This window comes from Eleutherodactylus coqui, unplaced genomic scaffold, assembly GCF_035609145.1.
Source record: "Eleutherodactylus coqui strain aEleCoq1 unplaced genomic scaffold, aEleCoq1.hap1 HAP1_SCAFFOLD_555, whole genome shotgun sequence".
NCBI classification, from domain to species: Eukaryota; Metazoa; Chordata; class Amphibia; order Anura; family Eleutherodactylidae; genus Eleutherodactylus; species Eleutherodactylus coqui.
The window spans coordinates 27,501-34,670 of NW_027101696.1; positions in this window are offsets into that span (position 1 = coordinate 27,501).

Consider the following 7,170-nt stretch of genomic DNA (forward strand, 5'->3'; position numbering starts at 1 on the left):
GCTGGCTGCAGGGGTGGGCCTGGGCGTCTGCGGAGGGCCCCTTCAGAGTGCACCTACCAGTAGGGGCTCAAGACCCAGGCTGAGCCTCCGATGTGCCCGGGCTGGACACCCAGGAGGCGGGCAGCAGCCCCCGCTGAAGCCCACGGCAGTTGGCAGAGATGGGTCTTTGAGAAAAAAATGACAAAGTCCAAACGCTCCAGGCGCTGGCCAGGGGTGCGGACCGGGCTGGCCGGGGCCGGCGGGAGCTGCGGCTGCCGGGGCTGAGCCGAGTGCCTATGCATGTCCTGAGAACCGGGAAGGGGACAAACCGGTGGCTCGAGGCCGGGCTGGAGTTCCAGGAGGTCGGCCTGACTCTGGAGGTTTTCCCCTTAGCATTTCCCCATAGGCCAAAAGGGGGGAAGTCAAAAAAGCACCCCCAGCAGATGTATGCAGAAGGGGCTGGGGGGTGACGGAGAGCGGGCTGTTGGCAGCTGCGTGGTGGCTGCTGGCAGCCGTGTGCTGGCTGCAGGGGTGGGCCTGGGCGGCTGCGGAGGGCCCCCTGAGTGCACCTGCCAGCGGTGGTTGAAGACATTGCCTGAGCCTCCGATGTGCCCGGGCAGGACACCCGGGAGGCGGGGAACAGCCCCCGCTGAAGTCCATGGCATGTGCCAGAATCGAGTCTTGGAGAAAAAATGACAAAGTCCAAACGCTCCGGCGCCGGCCAGGGCGGTTGACCCCGGCTGGCCGGGCCGGCGGGGGCTGCGGCTGCCGGGGCTGAGCCGAGTGTCGATGCATGTCGTGAGAACCGGGAAGGGGACAAACCGGTGGCTCGAGGCCGGGTTGGAGTTCCAGGAGGTCGGCCTGACTCTGGAGGTTTTCCCCTTAGCATTTCCCCATAGGCCAAAACGGGGGAAGTCAAAAAAGCACCCCCAGCAGATGTATGCGGAGGGGCTGGGGGTTGACGGGGAGCGGGCTGTTGGCAGCTGTGTGGTGGCTGCAGGGGTGGGCCTGGGCGGCTGCGGAGGGCGCCTTCAGAGTGCACCTACCAGTAGGGGCTCAAGACCCAGGCTGACCCTCCGATGTGCCCGGGCAGGACACCCAGGAGGCGGGGAGCAGACACCCCCGCTGAAGCCCACGGCAGTTGGCAGAGATGAGTCTTTGAAAAAAATGACAAAGTCCAAACGCTCCAGGCGCTGGCCAGGGGTGCGGACCGGGCTGGCCGGGCCGGAGGGGGCTGCGGCTGCTGGGGCTGAGCCGACTGTCTATGCATGTCCTGAGAACCGGGATGGGGACAGACCTGTGGCTCCAGGCCGGGTTGGAGTTCCAGGAGGTCGGCCTGACTCTGGAGGTTTTCCCCTTAGCATTTCCCCATAGGCCAAAAGGGGGGAAGTCAAAAAAGCACCCCCAGCAGATGTATGCAGGAGGGGCTGGGGGGTGACGGAGAGCGGGCTGTTGGCAGCTGTGTGGTGGCTGCTGGCAGCCGTGTGCTGGCTGCAGGGGTGGGCCTGGGCGGCTGCCGAGGGCCCCCAAAGCGCAGCTACCAGCGGTGGCTCAAGACATTGCCTGAGCCTCCGATGTGCCCGGGCAGGACACCCGGGAGGCGGGGAGCAGCCCCCGCTGAAGCCCACGGCAGTTGGCAGAGATGAGTCTTTGAAAAAAACGACAAAGTCCAAACGCTCCAGGCGTGCCGGCCAGGGGTGCGGACCGGGCTGGCCGGGCCGGCGGGGGCTGCGGCGGCCGGGGCTGAGCCGAGTGTCAATGCATGTCGTGAGAACCGGGAAGGGGACAAACCGGTGGCTCCAGGCCGGGTTGGAGTTCCAGGAGGTCGGCCTGACTCTGGAGGTTTTCCCCTTAGCATTTCCCCATAGGCCAAAAGGGGGGAAGTCAAAAAAGCACCCCCGGCAGATGTATGCAGGAGGGGCTGGGGGGTGACGGAGAGCGGGCTGTTGGCAGCTGTGTGGTGGCTGCTGGCAGCCGTGTGCTGGCTGCAGGGGTGGGCCTGGGCGGCTGCCGAGGGCCCCCGTAGTGCACCTACCAGTAGGGGGCTCGAGACCCAGGCTGAGCCTCCGATGTGCCCGGGCAGGACACCCAGGAGGCGGGGAGCAGCCCCCGCTGAAGTCCATGGCAGTTGGCAGAGGCGAGTCTTGGAGAAAAAACGACAAAGTCCAAACGCTCCAGGCGTGCCGGCCAGGGGTGCGGACCCGGGTGGCCGGGCCGGCGGGAGCTGCGGCTGCCGGGGCTGAGCCGAGTATTAGTGCATGTCCTGAGAACCGGGAAGGGGACAAACCGGTGGCTCCAGGCCGGGTTGGAGTTCCAGGAGGTCGGCCTGACTCTGGAGGTTTTCCCCTTAGCATTTCCCCATAGGCCAAAAGGGGGGAAGTCAAAAAAGCACCCCCAGCAGATGTATGCAGAGTTGGGCTGGGGGGTGACGGAGAGCGGGCTGTTGGCAGCTGTGTGGTGGCTGCTGGCAGCCGTGTGCTGGCTGCAGGGGTGGGCCTGGGCGTCTGCGGAGGGCCCCTTCAGAGTGCACCTACCAGTAGGGGCTCAAGACCCAGGCTGAGCCTCCGATGTGCCCGGGCTGGACACCCAGGAGGCGGGCAGCAGCCCCCGCTGAAGCCCACGGCAGTTGGCAGAGATGGGTCTTTGAGAAAAAAATGACAAAGTCCAAACGCTCCAGGCGCTGGCCAGGGGTGCGGACCGGGCTGGCCGGGGCCGGCGGGAGCTGCGGCTGCCGGGGCTGAGCCGAGTGCCTATGCATGTCCTGAGAACCGGGAAGGGGACAAACCGGTGGCTCGAGGCCGGGCTGGAGTTCCAGGAGGTCGGCCTGACTCTGGAGGTTTTCCCCTTAGCATTTCCCCATAGGCCAAAAGGGGGGAAGTCAAAAAAGCACCCCCAGCAGATGTATGCAGAAGGGGCTGGGGGGTGACGGGGAGCGGGCTGTTGGCAGCTGCGTGGTGGCTGCTGGCAGCCGTGTGCTGGCTGCAGGGGTGGGCCTGGGCGGCTGCGGAGGGCCCCCTGAGTGCACCTGCCAGCGGTGGTTGAAGACATTGCCTGAGCCTCCGATGTGCCCGGGCAGGACACCCGGGAGGCGGGGAACAGCCCCCGCTGAAGTCCATGGCATGTGCCAGAATCGAGTCTTGGAGAAAAAATGACAAAGTCCAAACGCTCCGGCGCCGGCCAGGGCGGTTGACCCCGGCTGGCCGGGCCGGCGGGGGCTGCGGCTGCCGGGGCTGAGCCGAGTGTCGATGCATGTCGTGAGAACCGGGAAGGGGACAAACCGGTGGCTCGAGGCCGGGTTGGAGTTCCAGGAGGTCGGCCTGACTCTGGAGGTTTTCCCCTTAGCATTTCCCCATAGGCCAAAACGGGGGAAGTCAAAAAAGCACCCCCAGCAGATGTATGCGGAGGGGCTGGGGGTTGACGGGGAGCGGGCTGTTGGCAGCTGTGTGGTGGCTGCAGGGGTGGGCCTGGGCGGCTGCGGAGGGCGCCTTCAGAGTGCACCTACCAGTAGGGGCTCAAGACCCAGGCTGACCCTCCGATGTGCCCGGGCAGGACACCCAGGAGGCGGGGAGCAGACACCCCCGCTGAAGCCCACGGCAGTTGGCAGAGATGAGTCTTTGAAAAAAATGACAAAGTCCAAACGCTCCAGGCGCTGGCCAGGGGTGCGGACCGGGCTGGCCGGGCCGGAGGGGGCTGCGGCTGCTGGGGCTGAGCCGACTGTCTATGCATGTCCTGAGAACCGGGATGGGGACAGACCTGTGGCTCCAGGCCGGGTTGGAGTTCCAGGAGGTCGGCCTGACTCTGGAGGTTTTCCCCTTAGCATTTCCCCATAGGCCAAAAGGGGGGAAGTCAAAAAAGCACCCCCAGCAGATGTATGCAGGAGGGGCTGGGGGGTGACGGAGAGCGGGCTGTTGGCAGCTGTGTGGTGGCTGCTGGCAGCCGTGTGCTGGCTGCAGGGGTGGGCCTGGGCGGCTGCCGAGGGCCCCCAAAGCGCAGCTACCAGCGGTGGCTCAAGACATTGCCTGAGCCTCCGATGTGCCCGGGCAGGACACCCGGGAGGCGGGGAGCAGCCCCCGCTGAAGCCCACGGCAGTTGGCAGAGATGAGTCTTTGAAAAAAACGACAAAGTCCAAACGCTCCAGGCGTGCCGGCCAGGGGTGCGGACCGGGCTGGCCGGGCCGGCGGGGGCTGCGGCGGCCGGGGCTGAGCCGAGTGTCAATGCATGTCGTGAGAACCGGGAAGGGGACAAACCGGTGGCTCCAGGCCGGGTTGGAGTTCCAGGAGGTCGGCCTGACTCTGGAGGTTTTCCCCTTAGCATTTCCCCATAGGCCAAAAGGGGGGAAGTCAAAAAAGCACCCCCGGCAGATGTATGCAGGAGGGGCTGGGGGGTGACGGAGAGCGGGCTGTTGGCAGCTGTGTGGTGGCTGCTGGCAGCCGTGTGCTGGCTGCAGGGGTGGGCCTGGGCGGCTGCCGAGGGCCCCCGTAGTGCACCTACCAGTAGGGGGCTCGAGACCCAGGCTGAGCCTCCGATGTGCCCGGGCAGGACACCCAGGAGGCGGGGAGCAGCCCCCGCTGAAGTCCATGGCAGTTGGCAGAGGCGAGTCTTGGAGAAAAAACGACAAAGTCCAAACGCTCCAGGCGTGCCGGCCAGGGGTGCGGACCCGGGTGGCCGGGCCGGCGGGAGCTGCGGCTGCCGGGGCTGAGCCGAGTATTAGTGCATGTCCTGAGAACCGGGAAGGGGACAAACCGGTGGCTCCAGGCCGGGTTGGAGTTCCAGGAGGTCGGCCTGACTCTGGAGGTTTTCCCCTTAGCATTTCCCCATAGGCCAAAAGGGGGGAAGTCAAAAAAGCACCCCCAGCAGATGTATGCAGAGTTGGGCTGGGGGGTGACGGAGAGCGGGCTGTTGGCAGCTGTGTGGTGGCTGCTGGCAGCCGTGTGCTGGCTGCAGGGGTGGGCCTGGGCGTCTGCGGAGGGCCCCTTCAGAGTGCACCTACCAGTAGGGGCTCAAGACCCAGGCTGAGCCTCCGATGTGCCCGGGCTGGACACCCAGGAGGCGGGCAGCAGCCCCCGCTGAAGCCCACGGCAGTTGGCAGAGATGGGTCTTTGAGAAAAAAATGACAAAGTCCAAACGCTCCAGGCGCTGGCCAGGGGTGCGGACCGGGCTGGCCGGGGCCGGCGGGAGCTGCGGCTGCCGGGGCTGAGCCGAGTGCCTATGCATGTCCTGAGAACCGGGAAGGGGACAAACCGGTGGCTCGAGGCCGGGCTGGAGTTCCAGGAGGTCGGCCTGACTCTGGAGGTTTTCCCCTTAGCTTTTCCCCATAGGCCAAAAGGGGGGAAGTCAAAAAAGCACCCCCGGCAGATGTATGCAGAGTTGGGCTGGAGGGTGACGGAGAGCGGGCTGTTGGCAGCTGTGTGGTGGCTGCTGGCAGCCGTGTGCTGGCTGCTGGGGTGGGCCTGGGCGGCTGCCGAGGGCCCCCTGAGTGCACCTAGCAGTAGGGGCTGATGACCCAGGCTGAGCCTCCGATGTGCCCGGGCAGGACACCCAGGAGGCGGGGAGCAGCCCCCGCTGAAGTCCACGGCATGTGCCAGAGGCGAGTCTTGGAGAAAAAACGACAAAGTCCAAACGCTCCAGGCGCCGGGCAGGGTGGCGGACCGGGCTGGCCGGGCCGGCGGGAGCTGCGGCTGCTGGGGCTGAGCCGAGTATTAGTGCATGTCCTGAGAACCGGGAAGGGGACAAACCGGTGGCTCCAGGCCGGGTGGGAGTTCCAGGAGGTCGGCCTGGCTCTGGAGGTTTTCCCCTTGGCTTTTCCCCATAGGCCTAAACGGGGGAAGTCAAAAAAGCACCCCCAGCAGATGTATGCGGAGGGGCTGGGGGTTGACGGGGAGCGGGCTGTTGGCAGCTGTGTGGTGGCTGCAGGGGTGGGCCTGGGCGGCTGCGGAGGGCCCCCTGAGTGCAGCTACCAGCGGTGGCTCAAGACATTGCCTGAGCCTCCGATGTGCCCGGGCAGGACACCCAGGAGGCGGGGAGCAGCCCCCGCTGAAGCCCACGGCAGTTGGCAGAGATGAGTCTTTGAAAAAATGACAAAGTCCAAACGCTCCAGGCGCTGGCCAGGGGTGCGGACCGGGCTGGCCGGGCCGGCGGGAGCTGCGGCTGCCGGGGCTGAGCCGAGTGTCGATGCATGTCGTGAGAACCGGGAAGGGGACAAACCGGTGGCTCCAGGCCGGGTTGGAGTTCCAGGAGGTCGGCCTGACTCTGGAGGTTTTCCCCTTAGCATTTCCCCATAGGCCAAAAGGGGGGAAGTCAAAAAAGCACCCCCAGCAGATGTATGCAGGAGGGGCTGGGGGGTGACGGAGAGCGGGCTGTTGGCAGCTGTGTGGTGGCTGCTGGCAGCCGTGTGCTGGCTGCAGGGGTGGGCCTGGGCGGCTGCGGAGGGCCCCCTGAGTGCACCTGCCCGCGGTGGCTGAAGACATTGCCTGACCCTCCGATGTGCCCGGGCAGGACACCCAGGAGGCGGGGAGCTGCCCCCGCTGAGGTCCATGGCAGTTGGCAGAGATGGGTCTTTGAGAAAAAATGACAAAGTCCAAACGCTCCAGGCGCTGGCCAGGGGCGCGGACCGGGCTGGCCGGGCCGGCGGGGGCTGCGGCGGCCGGGGCTTAGCCGAGTGTCAGTGCATGTCCTGAGAACCGGGAAGGGGACAAACCGGTGGCTCCAGGCCGGGTTGGAGTTCCAGGAGGTCGGCCTGACTCTGGAGGTTTTCCCCTTAGCTTTTCCCCATAGGCCAAAAGGGGGGAAGTCAAAAAAGCACCCCCAGCAGATGTATGCAGAGGGGCTGGTGGGTGATGGATAGTGGGCTGTTGGCAGCTGTGTGGTGGCTGCTGACAGCCGTGTGCTGGCTGCAGGGGTGGGCCTGGGCGGCTGCGGAGGGCCCCTTCAGAGTGCACCTACCAGTAGGGGCTCGAGACCCAGGCTGAGCCTCCGATGTGCCCGGGCTGGACACCCAGGAGGCGGGCAGCAGCCCCCGCTGAAGCCCACGGCAGTTGGCAGAGATGAGTCTTTGAAAAAAATGACAAAGTCCAAACGCTCCAGGCGTGCCGGCCAGGGGTGCGGACCCGGGCTGGCCGGGCCGGCGGGAGCTGCGGCTGCCGGGGCTGAGCCGAGTGTCGATGCATGTCCTGAGAACCGGGAAGGGGACAA